General features: G+C 40.1%; 3 long non-coding RNA genes across 3 annotated transcripts in view; 2 read left to right on the forward strand and 1 right to left on the reverse strand.

Moving 5' to 3' along the window:
* Positions 1 to 14,556, forward strand: part of LOC309484243 — a 61,482-nt gene that overhangs the window by 32,971 nt on the left and 13,955 nt on the right. The window lies entirely within an intron of this gene.
* On the reverse strand, positions 1,543 to 4,962 carry LOC309484252. Its single transcript, XR_014200782.1, has 2 exons — positions 4,876 to 4,962; positions 1,543 to 3,658 (listed from the first exon to the last, which is right to left on the reverse strand). It is a non-coding gene; the product is annotated as an uncharacterized lncRNA (long non-coding RNA).
* LOC309484257 lies at positions 5,344 to 9,324 on the forward strand. The gene is made up of 3 exons (XR_014200791.1): positions 5,344 to 5,484; positions 6,903 to 7,859; positions 9,310 to 9,324. It is a non-coding gene; the product is annotated as an uncharacterized lncRNA (long non-coding RNA).

Genomic DNA, 14,556 nt, shown 5'->3' on the forward strand with positions numbered 1-14,556 from the left:
CAAGGAACCAAAACTTCATCAGGTGACAGAATGGAGAAAAAAACCATGGGAGAAACCAGGCTCAGTCGGGGGCCAGTTCTCCTCTGGCCAACGAGTGAACAGTGTATGATTAGGATTCAGGCAGCATTACAGGTCAGAAGTCAGATTCGATCAGAACATTGAGAATATTTATCAAACACTGTGACTCATACACCACTGTCTCTGTGTGAATTAGAATATATTTCAGGGTATGTGAATCAAGTGCTAGTTTTAAACACTTTCGGATATATGCATGGATATACAGATCTTTGGCAATAATTCAAATTTTTAACAATACATTTATATATGTCCTAGAGATGCAGTGGCAATTACTGAAATAAATGAAGCCATGACGTTAATTTGCTGAAAACTCCAGAGTATGTTGAGCTTTGGATGCTGGTTCAAGGCAAAGCTTTCAATGGTTTCCACCACCAGGACTTTAACAGACCATATACACCCACATGTAAACTTCTGTTCTGCAATTTCACTTCTCTAGATGTGTAAACCACTAAAATGTGCTGTTGCGGCACTGCTAATATTGTTGGTTCCATTATGATAAATTACTGTTAGTGGGTTTTTTTCCCCCTCTTGCAAAAAAAGTAATAAAAATTGGAATAAAAGCATCTGCTAAATAAATAAATGTACTGTAAATATATAAGCTGGTGAACAGTGGCTTTGCTTGCACACCAACTAACTAACTGTCAGGACTAATTGCATTATCCTTCCTGGACTGGTCTTTGAGCATAAAATGTCTTTACAAAATGCTTTAAGTGCTGTATTTGGAAGGAAACCGTTGTATTACTGCTACTGTCAAAAGTGTTTAAAAAGAGTTTATAAAGCATGTGTTATTGCCTATCTATATTTAGCATCGTACTTGGTTTCTTCCTGTTCCTTCGACTCTCGTTCCTTCTCTGCTTCTCATCTTCGTGCTAATTGTGCGACGTCTGACCTCTGAAGAACCGAGCATAAATACTGTGGCATGGTGGCAGGGTCACAGGTTAGCATTGATCGGCTGCTCAGCAGGAAGCCACTTTGACATTTGCAGGTCTGTGAGGTGTGTTCCTCTTCAGCATGCCGCATGGCCTCTGGTGCTGCATTCTCATGAACCGTAGGCTAATGTGGCTACAAGTACCAAACATGTCTTTCCTCATAACAATCTCCAGAGATCATTCCCGTCTGAAAGCTGCAAACGAGTGTTGGACGTTTTTTGGACCGGAGTTTATGAGGTTTATGGGTATCTGTGTGTTATGATTTTAGGGGTGTATGTTGTACATATTGGGACAGATATTAAATTATATTTCCATTACTGAAAAGCATATATACACAACAGTTCATAGCATCACCCATGATTGATGCCATATGTGGTGTAGTGATAAAATACTAAACGCACTCGTTATTAAATATTTTAAGAACTAAATAAAAACTCCATAGTAACCATTCCTAGAGACTGCACGTATACTGATAATATACTGATAAAACAAGTTGCAAGGGTAACCATACACTGATTTACTTTAAAATGTCATGTTTAATTCAGTGTGTCATTTCTTAGCAATTTCTGAGTAATAAAGGTTTCAAAGTAGAAAGACTGAAATTGTATTTTCTTATAACACACAAAGTAATATTTGTTTTCTTTACAAGTTTACATATTTTTTTACATTCATGATTGTCAAAACTCTTCACACAATGAGCGCAGCATCAGTCTATTTGGGCTAAACGGTGGATCATTTATCATTGCTTTGGCACAAAATGCATTTCAATCAATGACGATATATTTCAAATAACATGAGTTCTGTTCTAACACAGACACAAACACTCCCAAAACTCGGTAAACCTACATGCCTATTTGCACGTTTACTTAAGTTTTGAAAAGAGTAAGTTCAATACCTAACATATTACAAGACTAAATAAGACATCAACTTACTACATTTTTACAGTAATACCATATTGAAATATTCTGAATTTAAAAAGGTTGGTCGTCAAGTAAGTGTTTAGGGTTGAACGACAAGACCAGACAAACGTGTGTTTGGTGCTGGCCTATATGGATGAACTGATGAGGCTGACGGCAGAAAGGTGTGGTCATTGTTGAGTGTGCACAGGTGGTAGCCAGAGAGTATTATGGGAAATGTAACGTGCTGAGGTTACTGGTCTGGAGGATTGTGACACATATACTGCAATTCATTTTAACAGTAGAAAGATGTCATTCTTGTTTCGTAAAGAAATTCTACAAAAGAAAACTGAATTGTTTTAAAAAGTATAGAGAATACAGAGGTTGTAAAAATCAGTATCTTTACATTCGGTTTCTCTGTATAGTATCCATAATTAGACTAAATTTGATTAAAGGTAGGATAGGCAATTTCAAAGAGGCTAGCAATAGCTAACTTTAAAAGCAAAATATCCCACCCTCCCTTCAGAGCACTTTCCAAAGCCACGCCTCCTCCAAAGCACATGAACGCACAGCAGAGTCTGCAAAACGTCACATGATGAGAGACAGCATTAAATTACCCTAATGTCTCAAAGCACATAATATTACAATAATAATGAATGTAAACAACTTACAGAGCTTAAGTTGTACCACCTGACTAATGCTGATTAATTTCGGTGTTGATAGTGTTGACATAGAAAAGCATAAATCTGAGTCTGAGGATCTGAACAGCACTAGGTAGAATGTCACGGGTTGCCATCTCATAATTACGGTTACGGTATGGTGTGAACAAAGCACAAGCTCGATGTTTCGGTTCAGGAGTAACTGTAAAAGTGTCTGCTGTGTGTTTGACTGTCTGTCTACAACTCTGCATAGCCTCATGGAACGCGCAATGACGTGTGCATTTTTTTTGGTCCTGAGACTTCCACAGAAAATATTATTTAGACCACTTCTATTATTGATTGTTATCAGGATGTGAAGAGAGTTTCAACCAGTATTACAAAAAGTATTTATAAAGTAAATTTCCTAGTCTACTTTTAAATCTAGCAGAATATATATATAATTTATATATATTAAATCATGGTTTGTTCTTAGACAGAATTGATTCTAACCTGTTTTTTTTTTTTCTTCTTTTCTTTTCTTGAATGTCAAAACAAAAAGAAACATAAAATAGACCCTCATCTGATAACGGTGTGTTTTATTGTAGAAGCTGTGTATAGTGTGTGTGTGTGTATGTGTGTACGCAGCAAATCTGCAGCAGTACTCTGACACCTGCTGTACTGCTGTCATATTCCACTGTTGTTGTTGAAAAACACAGTCCTGTATTTGAATTCAGCCTGTGAAAAAAAAAAAAAAATGAAATAACTTTACTAGTGTATGAACAGATACATTTGTTATTCAGGTTTTTGGTATGTATAACTTTTTCTTTTTTATATATATTTAGCTCAAATTCAAGTTCTGAATCCTTGATGTTTTATAAAGAAAAAAGCATGAATAATTCACCTTCTTCACAAAGCATTGCGGGGAGGTGTCTGCTGGTTGGTGTGAGGTCTGGTTCTTGTATGTTTTTATTGGATACATGTTTTCTATGCAGAAAATACATAAAGCTATCTCATACAAGCCGTTTTCCATTAAGTTGAGGTTCTACATGTTTAGTGATGAGAATAGAAGATAATATCCATATTGGTAGGCAGGTTTTTGGGTGATGGCATTCCTTATCTGATGGGAACAAGAACCACAGGGACTATGTGCAGAATATAATTTATTTCAGTAACAACAGTCTATGATTGTCAGTCATAGTGGCTTATATTTTATTTATTGATTGAAGTGAAATTAAAGGGATAGTTCACTTTGAAATAAATTTTTGGTATGTTTTAGCTTACCTCAAGGGCATCCAAGATGTAGGTGTCTTTTTTTCCGCAGTAGTTTCAATTTTTCTATTTTTAGGTCAAACCGTTCTTGTCTGTCAGTCATATAATGCAGGTCGATGGTCATTATCTCAAAACACAAGCACAGAGTCCAAATTAAAACAATTCCCCATCGTCCAAATTAAACAATTCCCCATCGTAAGTACACATTGATGGCCTAAGACACGAAACGAGCGGTTTGTGTGAGAAAACGAACAGTATTTATATCGTTTTTACCAATACACAGCCATGTCCGAGTGATCTGATCTGACGTGTGCGCAGACTGGTGCATAGATATATACACACTAGATGTCGCCCTGTCTACGGCAGTTCATTGGAACAAATGTCTTTAAGGCGACATCTAGTGTATATATCTATGCACCAGTCTGCGTACACGTCAGATCAGATCACTTCGACATGGCTGCGTATAAGAGGTAAAAACGATATAAATACTGTTCGTTTTCTCACACAAACCGCTCGTTTCGTGTCTTAGGCCATCAATGTGTACTTACGATGGGGAATTGTTTAATTTGGACGACGGGGAATTGTTTTAATTTGGACTCTGTGCTTGTGTTTTGAGATAATGACCATAGACCTGCATTATGACTGACAGACAAGAACGGTTTGACCTAAAAATATAAAAATTGAAACTACTGCGGAAAAAAAGACACCTACATCTTGGATGCCCTTGAGGTAAGCTAAAACATACCAAAAATTAATTTCAAAGTGAACTATCCCTTTAAATGAGCAATATCACACTCGTAGCCTTGCGATATCGCTGTATATCAGCATGGCTGTGATTACAGCAATGCTGATCCAGCCATGCCATGGTCGTGCCTATTCGGCCGTACTAAACGCACTCGTTATTAAATATTTTAAGAACTCTATAAAAACTCCACAGTAACCATTCCGAGAGACTGCACGTATACTGATAATATACTGATAAAACAAGTTGCGAGTCATTTTAGACAGAATCGTCTGTTCAATGTATTAATATGAATGTTTGTGTTGACTATATGCTGAACTAGCCTATACATGTATAGAAAACAATCCAGTCTTCATTGTTGAAAGAGTGTCAGGTGTCGTATTGTACCATATTTCCAGCACTCATCCATTCATACTGATTCAGCTGTTGGTTCTTCCTTTCTATCCGTCTCTCTCTCGTGCAGCTTGTGTCACACAAGACGATCACATTTCGTCTGTCTGGAGCCGTGCGGCACAGCCTTTTTTCTGCATCTCATTGGCCGTATCTGTCCACAGCTGGGCTTGACCCACTAAACTTTGTAGTGAACCTGAATTCCCTTCATCTCATTGGCTCCTGTTTGGTCATGTGATTGCTCTCACATCATCATGCCCTCCTCATGCGTCTCCTCCCGTGGTGAAGAGCGCCCTCCAAAAAAAAACGGACACTTTGCACCTATTCAACAACTCGATGAAGAAAAATGTGAATGGTTCTGCGCTCCCTGCAAATAAACAGCCAAACAGTTATTATTAACTGTTTGGCTGTTTACAGAGCAGCCTGTTTTTGGTCTGAATCAGGAGGAACACAAACACTGCTTAGTTGTGGCTTTGACTAACAGTTTCACATTAAGAGTTGTAACTTCTTCATTGTTCAGTTATATGTCTGGATTTATTACAGTTTTTTACGATTGCTATGACAGATTTTTCAATACTTTTAACAATTTTCCAAAACTCTTAACACAGTTAGCACTACATCCGTCTGTGTAAGCTATACTATTAACACATTTCTTGTTGCTTTAACACAAAATGCATACAATTAACACAAATTTAAAATGCCTGAACTTCTTTTACACACAAGCTCAAACAAGACCAAAACAATGGATTTTTACTGCCAAATTTCCCAATGCTTTAACACTGTATGTCAGAACAGATAACACCATGTTCTACACCTAACCTTACAGGCTAAAGTCAAGGTGAACAGCTGCTTATATTGTGAATTGAAACACAAATATATCCCCTGTATTTTATTCCATTGCTACTGAGAAACAGCTGATTGAAGTTATGCAAATATGGGACAATGTGGCATTCCACCATTCCCGTCACAGCCTGGTTTGACGCCCATCAGAGGATGATGTCCATTTTCCTTGCCCCTTACTTCCCTTTCCTCAACCCCATTGAGGAGTTTTCTCAGCCTGGAGATGAAGAAAGGTTTTTGACCATCATCCACAGGACCAAATGTCCCTCCTGTATGCAAAAGATGCTGCATACCAAGACATCACAGCTGAACACTGTCAGGGGTGGATAAGGCATGCCAAAAGATTCTTCCCACGATGCCTTGCCAGGAAAGATATCAGGTGTGATGTGGATGAGAACGTGGACAAATGCAGAAGACCGGGCAGATTAGAAGATGGCTTTTTCTGTTTGTATATTTAGTATTTTCACATACAGTAATACTGTAAATGGCAGCTATATTGCATATTTTGTTATCTTGCAGAAATGTCCTGTTGCAAATAAAGCCGTTACTGCAGCAATTCTGTCTCTGTCTTCTTTTTTCATAAACCATACATTCTATAAAGCTACTCTAAGAAGAGTAATTTATTTTGTTGTATTGAATTTCTGCTGCAAAAAAACCAACAAAATGCATGCATTTACATTACAAACAAAACAAAAATGTGGAGCGACTTAAAAAGAAACTGCAGTGCAAAACACAATCTATGATCTGTCTGTGGTATAAGGGCAGACCTGACACATAAAATAATGCAGTTTCTGTAATTTCAGCTGATGATAGTGTTTTTTTTGTCATTGTGTTATGATTGACTAAATGTTCCTGTTGGAAGAGAACATGTGTTAGTGTTTTGAATAATTATTTGATTTTGAAACATGTTTGCAGTGTTTTGTTAGACATTGTGTATTGTGTTAGTGTATTATTGTATTTTGAAAATTAGTTTTGGAGTTTAGTTTACAATGTGTGATTTTGAGCATGAAATTAACTGTTTTGCCAATTGTGTGTTTTAGGTGTGTTGGTGCGTTAAGAGTTTAGGAAACTTGTTAAATGTATTGAAAAAACTGTCATTGCGATTGTAAAAAACTGTAAGCAATTGCCTGATTTCTCACAGACTCACAGTCCTTCTCATTTCCTCTTCCAGTTTCTCTCTCCCACTCGCTTCACTTTCTTATGCTCTGCCTCCCCCAACACAGCTGCTTTGGATCCGTTCAACACATCAAGTATTTGTGAAGAGTTTTCCAGTGTGTAGGAGCATTTGGGAAGATCACATGTAACTGTGCTGATGGGATGTCTATGAATCAAAATCACCAGCCGCCTGTCCAGGTGCTGAATTACAGTACTGTGGGAGTGCGGGTCATCACATCCTTTATTAGTAAAAATATAGAAATATCCTTAAGACAAAATGCATTTAGCTAGAAAATAAATTATCTTTAATTTAGGTAACACTTTTTGTTCACTGTTTTGAACTTGTTATAATAATGAGTTATATAATAATAACAGTACATTATGTATTGTAAGTGAATTGTATCCTCACTCCGGATATACATTCAAAGATGTACAGCTGCAGTTTAACTTTATTACAATAGATGAGACATTAGTGTAGATCAGAACCCTGATCCTTCGTACTGAATAAAATCAAATCCAGCTCTTGAACTATTTAAGAGGAATCAGTGCTCGCTTAAATCACAATATGACAGGAGGTTAGTTTGATGACACAATGCACTGTTGAAAGGTTCTCATTTTAATGTTTTTGTTTACTTTATTTCTGTTAGGGTTAGGGTTGACTTGGAAATAATGAATCAAATACATAGGCTCATTGGAAAAAACGTGCCTCTATATTTTTGCAAAACTCCAAATGCATACCAAAAACATACAAATCACTGCAATTTCCAGCAGAAAAGAACACTAGAGGCAGTAAAACACCAACAACTTTTAATCCTTTTCAAAATTATGATTACAGGGCAGATTATCTATTAATAAAGATATATTTGTATGTTATGTGCTCAAAATACTTTTACGTTTGTGCATCATTTGTAAACTAATAAATGTAGATGTTTGCATCACATATGTGTGGCTTTTCTTATGTTGCAGACTTGCTCAGTAGCTCATCTCAGCTCATGCTCTTGTGATGTGGAGCATTCGAGTCCTGTGAAGCACGCCATGATAAAAGTGCACAAAGATTAATAAAAGCAAGCTAAAATGGATGCTTTAGCAAATGTGTTTTTATCTCACGTTTCCTTTTGTTAACCCTATGTTTAGGGTTTGGTGGTACGTTATTTTCACGATAGAGCATTAACCTTTTAGTGCTGATAGAGCATTAACCTTATTAGTTTACAAATGATGCACAAACGTAAAAGTATTTTGAGCACATAACATGAAAATATATATTTATTAATAGATAATCTGCCCTGTAATCATAATTTTGAAAAAGATTAAAAAGTTGTTGGTGTTTTACTGCCTGCAGTGATTTGAATTGCAGTGATTTGTATGTTTTTGGTATGCACAATTTTAGTGCCACTTACTGGATATTTCACTCTGAAAGTGGAGTGAACTGTGCAAGAGGCAACGTAATATTTTGTATGACACAGACAATTAAAATAAATAAATAGATAAAGATCCATTTTATATGTCACAAATTCTCTGTGTCTGGGTCCATGGATCTTTATTTTGATATTCTCTTGTCTTACTTTGCCTGTGTTCAATGTTTAGTGTTCAGTGTTTAGTTCCTGCTTCCTGCTTCCTGAACTTCCATAGTCATTCATTGGCTGCGTGTCCACTTTTAGACATGCACTTGCAAACTTCCCTAAGCACTTCCCCTCGGGGGAATCCCTGCCGCCATTTTGAAGTGCGTTCCACTTCGTGAAGTGGACGAGGGAAGTGTATATGGATAGACCCTGTACACTTCAGGCAGCTCCATATACCACAATGCAATACGATTGTGACGTCAACGCATATTGTGTTTAATTTACCCCACCACAAACAACTCTATGATATATTTTCTGTCAGGACCACTATCATCGAATACGATTGACAATTAGCATACAGTTTGCATTGGTGGTATGGTTCTGTTCTGGGCAAGAACTCCCTGTTAGGGAGTAGCCTAGCATGGATAAGAGCAGGGAGAGCAGCAACACCTGGATTTGGGTATCCTCTGCCATTCCTCCTTGCAGATCCTCTCCAGTTCTGTCAGGTTGGATGGTAAACGTTGGTGGACAGCCATTTTCAGGTCTCTCCAGAGATGCTCAATTGGGTTTAAGTCAGGGCTCTGGCTGGGCCATTCAAGAACAGTCACGGAGTTGTTGTGAAGCCACTCCTTCGTTATTTTAGCTGTGTGCTTAGGGTCATTGTCTTGTTGGAAGGTGAACCTTCGGCCCAGTCTGAGGTCCAGAGCACTCTGGAGAAGGTTTTCGTCCAGGATAAAAGTAAAACAATGTTTCCAATAGCAACTAACAGCTTTTAAAGCAAGCAGTTTTCAATAGCCATTAGATAGCCTTTAGAACAAACAGTGTTTCATGTAGGCCCAACATATATATATATATATATATATATTTTTTTTTTTTTTATATTATATTATTATATTTTTTTTTATATACACATCTTAAATATACAACCATGTTGCATTTCAGCCTATAAAAATGCAAGCACGGTATACAATACACTATGGGCCCTATTTTAACGATCTGAAACGCAAGTATCAAGCGCGAAACACAAGTAACTTTGTGGGCAGGTCTTGGGCGCTGTTGCTATTATACCGGCGGGATAAATGACTCTTGTGCCCGAAGCAAATCTAAAATGGGTTGGTCTGAAGTAGCTTCATTATTCATAGGTGTGGTTTGGGAGTAACGTGAAATAAAACAATCAGAGCGACATCTCACATTCCCTTTAAGAGCAGGCGCGCTTGTTCCATGGCGGGTTGCTATTATAACGGCGGATTTGCCAGGCGCACGCCAGGAGCGGTTCACAGCCGAGGAGACCGATGTTCTCGTTGGGGCCGTAAAAGACAGAGACGTCACATTGTATGGGGATGGGAGAAACCCACCCAAATTAGCTTCGGTTAAACAGGCGTATAAAAATATGGGTAAATGTGTAAGCTAGATTTATGCCTATTTTTTCACATCTTCATGGACACAACAATGATTTCCCTCGTGTGTTAATATTTTTCCTTGTAATAATGTATGGTTTTCTAAAAATGAGAACTGCTGCGTCTGTGTGTAGATGAGAAAGCAAAGTGCATGCGCGTTGTGCACACGCTACATTGATTATGGCCAAGCATACGCCCTTAAAATAGCATATGAATAACATGCGCAATGCGCCACTTTGTTTTGTGTTGAATTGTTTTCTAAACCTGCAAAATAGCACCAGGGAACGTGTGCCGGAACACGGCTCCTCTTTGCACCGAACCGCCCCTGGGGAGCGCAAGTTCATTTCCTAATTTACCGACGTGCGTCTGTGGAGGGAAAAGTCCGCTGTGCGCAGGTGCATAATAGGAATGATACATGCGTCAGTGTACAAAGTGAATTGCGCTGGGTGCAAGATGGGGCCCTATAGCTTTAAGAACGCTGTGTTTCCAAGAAACCCTAGAGCCTAGAAAGAGCATTTTAATGAAAACGTCCAAGTTAGATAAGCCCAAGCCACACGTATAGCATTACAAACAAGCATGTTGCCAATACCCTGATAGCTTTTAGCAATGAGCATTAAAAAGGAACTTAGCTTTGTGAAGACTTTCATAGATGAATGGAGAATGAATCACATCGAGTCATGTGTCAATAATGCAGCGATGCGAGCAGCAATGCAGACTGAGGTCACTTCCAAATCAGGCAGCTTATAATCAATGCGGCGAATCTCATGTTCAAGTTCACGAATTTGAATAAATCTGAGGTGAGATCCTTGTGGGAAACGAATTCCTCTTGCTAAATTCGCGATTGCATGATTCCTTGTGAGATGATGTGGTTTGCCTGCCCGAATTTCGCCATTTAATTAGCTCCTGAGAAACGCGATAGTTGCTGATAATACTGAAGGAGCTTATATATGTATACAGTGATAAGCGTTGTATTCCTTTAGGTAGATGTGGATCAGCTGAGAGTCAGCTGATGCGAGCTTGACTAACGTGACCAGCCAGAACTGACACTACGCTTGATAATTATTTTAAAAGATTTTTTAAACAACTCAAACACACCTATATACATATAGAATGCTGCATTAAACAATTTTGTAAGGGAAAAATAAAAAATAAAAAATAAACCCCATTGTAGATTCTAAGTGATCAAGGGCTTAGCTCATTCCAATTCAGCCTATTGCAAAGGTTCTGCCAGAAGTGGGCACTCATGCAACGTAAGCAATCAGAGTGAACGAGACGGAGGGAAAGTTAGCGAGTGAAGGGCATGACAATTTTGGACTGGAATGCAGCCGTTGTTTCATTGTCTAATTATTATATTATATTTCAATTAAATACTACTTAATTTATCTTTACATCTTTACATACTAACATTTCCAGACATCAACCACGTCTAATCACCTTGATAACCATGTAAAAAAAAAAACTGGTTTCCAGGTTGATTGTGGCCTGTGGAATGTTGTCCACTCCTCTTCAATGGCTGTGTAAAGTTGCTGGATATTGGCAGGACCTGGCGTATACGCTGTCATATACGCCGATCCAGAGCATCCCAAACACATTCATTCATGCTGACTGCAGGAATGTCCACCAGAGCTGTTGCCCGTGAATTGAATGTTCATTTCTCTACCATAAGCCGTCTCCAAAGGCGTTCCAGAGAATTTGGCAGTACATCCAACCGGCCTCACAACCGCAGACCACGTGTAACCACAGCAGCCCAGGACCTCCACATCCAGCATCTTCAGCTCCAAGATTGTCTGAGACCAGACACCCGGACAGCTGCTGCAACAATCGGTTTGCATAACCAAAGAATTTCTGCATAAACTGTCAGAAACCGTCTCAGGGAAGCTCATCTGCATGCTCGTCATCCTCATTGGGGTCTCGACCTAACTGCAGTTCGTCATCGTAACTGACTTGAGTGGGCAAATGCTCACATTCGATGGCGTCTGGCACTTTGGAGAGGTGTTCTCTTCACGGATGAATCCCGGTTTTCACTGTACAGGGCAGATGGCAGACAGCGTGTATGGCGTCGTGTGGGTGAGCGGTTTGCTGATGTCAACGTTGTGGATCGAGTGGCCCATGGTGGCGGTGGGGTTATGGTATGGGCAACGAACACAGGTGCATTTTATTGATGGCATTTTGAATTCACAGAGATACCGTGACAAGATCCTGAGGCCCATTGTTGTACCATTCATCCACGACCATCACCTCATGTTGCAGCATGACAATGCACGGCCCCGTGTTGCAAGGATCTGTACACAATTCTGAAAACATCCCAGTTCTTGCATGGCCAGCATACTCACCGGACGTATCACCCACTGAGCATGTTTAGGATCCTCTGGATCGGCGTATACAACAGTATGTTCCAGGTCCTGCCAATATCCAGCAACTTCACACAGCCATTGAAGAGGAGTGGACCAACATTCCACAGGCCACAATCAACAACCTGTTTTTTTTTCTTTTTTCGGGGGGTGTCCCCCCGCCCCCCCCCCCCCCCCCCCCCCCCCCCCCCCCCCAATACAGTTAAACTGCACATTTTAGAGTGGCCTTTTATTGTGGCCAGCCTAAGGCACACCTGTGCAATAATCATGCTGTCTAATCAGCATCTTGATATGCTACACCTGTGAGGTGGATGGATTATCTCGGCAAAGGAGAAGTGCTCACTAACACAGATTTAGACATATTTGTCAACAATCTTTGAGAGAAATAGGCCTTTTGTGTACATAGAAAAAGTCTTAGATCTTTGAGTTCTGCTCATGAAAAATGGGGGAAAAAACAAAGTGTTGCGTTTATAATTTTGTTCTAAGTACATAGAATATTATTGTCTAAATTTTATACAGAAATGCTGATGTGTGTGTGTGTGTGTGTGTGTGTGTGTGTGTGTGTTGTTTTATCCTTTAGCTAAAAAGTTTGCTTAATTTGTCAGATGAAAATTGAGCATGGCTATGATCTCTTTGTTCAGTTTCAGTTTGCCCATGTTTGCTGTCATTTGTTCCCTAGGTAGTTAATTAGTTCACCACAACTGTCCTGTTACTTTAAACTTCTACTTTAAACTTCTAACATATCTCTGTATGTATATAAGCCCTCAGTTCATTCTGTTCTTTGTTCGTGATATCGTTTGTTGGTTGTGTATTCTCCTGTGCTAGTCTGAGTTTGATTATTATTTTAAAGTTTGTTTCCTTCCGAACAATTATTTGTAGATCAATTATTACTGCAGCTAAGCTGTGACAGATCTCGGAACCGATACAAGAGAAAATGGACTTACCGGCAGCCCAGCTGCTTTGCCTCGAGCAGGAGCAACAAAGACTCGAGGACCACACTCATGGATTCCTTCATCTGGCGAGCCTTACTGACTATCCCGATTGCTATCCCACTCTGCACATTCTACTACACCAGCATCAACGAGCGCACAAAGGCTTGCTTGCCCGATGTTGGTCCTCTGGGGATCTTTTTTTTTTGTGGGTGCTGGTGAACTGGTCCTGCCCAGCTCCAGGTCTCCTGTATCTCCTATGATCCCTCCTAGCCTCCCTCTCCCACCTCCTCTTCAAACTTCAGCCAGCCTCTGCTGTCTCCCGTCAGTCCCTCAGCTCCTCCTACTCCTATGCCTTTCCTCTGTGGCGTGGATCCACCTTGTGCCTTCCGGCATCCAGCTCCTCCTGGAAGAAGGTATCCCTTGGCTCTGCCTTCAGCCGCTGATCCCGTCACTCCACCTTGGCCTGTCGTCAAGACTCCTCCGCCTTGGCTCCTCCCTCCCTCGGCTCCACCTGGGACCATCAGACTTACGGCTGAACTGGCATCCCTCGATCCTGCGGTTCCACCTCGGTCGGACATCGCCTTGCCTGCACCACAGACTTGCGAGCCGTCCACTGCGCTTCCTCTCTCCACCCACCCCTACAGCTCCATCTGGCTAAGCCCTCCCTCCAGCACCATCTCGGCCCTCAGTTGCTCTGGCTCCGCCTCAGCCCTCCGGAACCCTGGTTCCACCTCGGGGAGTTGTCGCTATGGCTCCTTCGTGGCCTTCGAAGCCTGCATGCTGTTCTGGTCTATCTGCTCTCTGTCTGCGCTCTGGGCTCCCTTTCCATCGGCTCTGTTTCCATCCGTTGTCCCCATGACTTTTTCGAGGAGATCCTTCTTGCTGGGTTACGTCCCTCTCCAGCTCCATGTCCTCCACCAGAGCCCTCCTCAGATTAACTATTTATGGCGCGAGGATGTGCATTCCAGCAGGGGGAGCTACTTTCAGGGTTATATTTCTGTTTTGTTTAGTTTCAGTGTTTAGGTTCAGTCCTTCAGTGCTTAGTTCTGTTTTGGTTTGCCCGTGTTCACTGTCATTTGTTTTCCAGTTAGTCTCTTTGGTAGTTAATTAGTTCACCGCACCTGTCCTGTTTCTACATTAATTATCTCTGTATGTATATAAGCCCTCAGTCAGTTCATTCTGTTCTTTTGTCCTGCGAGGCTTTTTGGTTGGGTTTTCTCCTGTGCTAGTCTGAGTTTTGTTATTTTATTTATCCTTTATTTTTCCAAGAAGAGTAAAATAAATCCTGACCAAAATGGCCATACTAAAATTTTACATTAAACTTCACATAAACGTAACACACAAGACAAATTCTAAACAGTCAAAGCAAAAAACATGAAT

The sequence above is a fragment of the Leuciscus leuciscus genome, assembly GCF_965113295.1.
Source record: "Leuciscus leuciscus genome assembly, chromosome: 20".
Classification (NCBI taxonomy): Eukaryota; Metazoa; Chordata; class Actinopteri; order Cypriniformes; family Leuciscidae; genus Leuciscus; species Leuciscus leuciscus.